Source organism: Poromitra crassiceps (genome assembly GCF_964638095.1).
Source record: "Poromitra crassiceps genome assembly, chromosome: 25".
Taxonomy (NCBI): domain Eukaryota; kingdom Metazoa; phylum Chordata; class Actinopteri; order Beryciformes; family Melamphaidae; genus Poromitra; species Poromitra crassiceps.
In genome coordinates, this window is record NC_139649.1 from 2,388,791 (window position 1) to 2,391,290 (window position 2,500).

General features: G+C 48.2%; 1 protein-coding gene across 1 annotated transcript in view; it reads right to left on the reverse strand.

Moving 5' to 3' along the window:
* The window catches only part of stab1 (stabilin 1), a 118,758-nt gene that overhangs the window by 57,724 nt on the left and 58,534 nt on the right, over nt 1–2,500 (reverse strand). The window lies entirely within an intron of this gene.

A 2,500-nucleotide genomic window follows, 5' to 3' on the forward strand; every position in this document is an offset into this window, starting at 1 on the left:
GGGCAGGATCTGGAGAGGGACCCTCTCCATAAGACCTGGTATGAGCGGTTAGAGAGATAGGAAGCAAACCAGGAGAGTGCAGAACCTGAGATGCCGAGGTCAGACAGAGTGGAAAGAAGGATTTGGTGGTTGACTGTATCGAAAGCAGCGGACAGGTCAAGGAGGACAAGGACAGATCTTTATGTGCCCAGTTGAGAACGGGTACCCTCCCTTTGGCTATTGAGGTTGGCAGGTTCAATTCTATTGCTGAGGAGGAGAGACTTTGTACTGTATGTGAATTAGGTGTTGTGGAAGATGAATTTCATTTTTTGTTTCATTGTACGCTATATGAGGAACCAAGATTATCTCTATTTCAGTTAATGCAAAATAAGAAACCGGAACTATTTTGGTCAGGAGATGATGCGAAGTTGGAATGGTTGTTCAGAGATGAAGTCTTCAGTTTGGCTAGGTTTATTGGGAGGGCTTGGAATCTCAGAATGGAGAAGCTGTTCATCTGAATATATAACTCTGTCTTGTTTATGTTTGAGCATTTTGTAGCTTGTTTGTTGATTTGTTTGTATTGTTGAACTTGAATGATTTGTGTCTTGTAAGCCCAGACGGGCTGGGCACCTTGAATGTGGTGCATGACACAGAAATAAAAATTTATCTATCTATCTATCTGACAGAGGAGAGGGATGAGGCCTTAGCAGTGTGAAGGGCCTCTGTGACAGCAAGAAGAGCTGTCTCAGTACAGTGAGAGGCCTTGAAACCGGACTGCAGAGGGTCCAGGAGGTCATTCTGGGAGAGATAGAGAGAAAGTTGGTCGGACGCTGCTCGTTCGAGGGTTTTGGAAAGGAATGAGAGAAGAGAGACAGGTCTGTAGTTCTGAATAGCAGTAGGGTCAAGGGAGGGTTTCTTAAGCAGAGGCTTGACTCTTGCAGTCTTTAGAGCAGGCGGGACAAGACCAGAGGACAGAGAGGAGTTTATGAAGGTGGTGAGGAAGGGAGATATGTCAGGTGAGATGGTTTGGAGGAGAGAGGAAGGGATAGGATCGAGGGGGCAGTAAGTGGCTCGGTTAGAGCTGATGAGTTTAAGCACTTCATCAGGAGAGAGAGGAGAGAAGGAAGTAAATCCGGGGACGGGGGGCAGAGTCTTGTCATCTCATATCTCTTTCTCTTCACAAAGCTGGGATTTGACTGGCAGAGTCGTTATTTTTGTCTCCGACTCCGTGAAAAAGGTAAACACAGCTATGTAAACACTAGTTTCAACGTGAGACTAATGCCTCCCACACACTAGAGGATAAAATGCCCGATTTAATGCCCGATTCCCCTCGGGGGGGCGTGGCCCGATTCGAGGCTAGTCTCAACCGATTTTTTGTCAAAATAATTGTCAAGTGTCTGGTGTCAATAAATTATTGATTGAATCGGAGCCTGCCCGATCTCGAATCGGGCATATCAAACATGTTTGATATTTACGATGGCTGTCTCCCGACGGAACCCGCAATAGCCAATGAGAGCAAGCAGACCGGGACTCGTCGACGCGTCATACCCGGATGTTAATGCAGCGCTCACAACAAACGAGCAACAGCCATGGCAACAGCAGAGCCATGTAGCTCCTCTCCCCAGCATCCTCACAGCAGCTTAAAACAGGGTGGACAGCGGCGGAGGGCTCTCCAAACATGCGCCGAGCGGAGCGGCCCGCCCCAAGGGAGCGGACATGCTGCAATATGAGCTCTCAGACAGGACGTTGTTTTAGCTTATTTTGCGAGGGTGTCCGCCCGCTTGTAGCGGACCCGCCGCTCGGCGCATGTTTGGAGAGCCATCCGCCGTTGTCTGTGGGAAAAAATTGCGGTTCTGTGGGATATAAACAGCCTACAGTCTAGTTGCTGGAATCGCTGTGAGTCGGTACTTCAAACGGCTGGTGTGTGGTCTCGCAGTCTGGCCGAATCGTCTAGTGTGTGTGTTCAGGCGATTTTAATGTTAAAATCTGATGAAATTGTCCTCATGTCTGTGGTCTCTCATGTTTTTAAAATCGGTTAAGATTTGAAAATCCTCTAGTGTGTAGGCAGCATAAGTAAACAAAACTTCAACATTTCCCGGATCCTATTTTTACCCAAGAACCATTGCGTTGAGCAAAGGTTGTCTATGGACAAGATATCCACTACACAGCACAGACTCATGCACAGAAACACAGTAGGGCCAAATCCAACAATTTAGAAAATTCCATCTCTTGCCACCAGAGGGTACTGCCCAGCACAGCACCCACCTTCCCGCGCCCTTGACTTTGAGGACTTGGACTCGGACTCGAGTAATGGGGACTCGACTGGGACTCTTCTTTTGTGACTCGGACTTGGACTCGACAACACTGCCTGTCACGGTGATTCGTCTCTTGTGACCGTGGGAGGAAACTGGGAGCGGGCGATGAAAATGTTGAGTCTCCCAGGAAAAACAGGGAGGGTTGGCAAGTACGTGTCACCCCCATACTCCAACTAACTAGCTGTGAGTATAGCCAATGTCTTTAC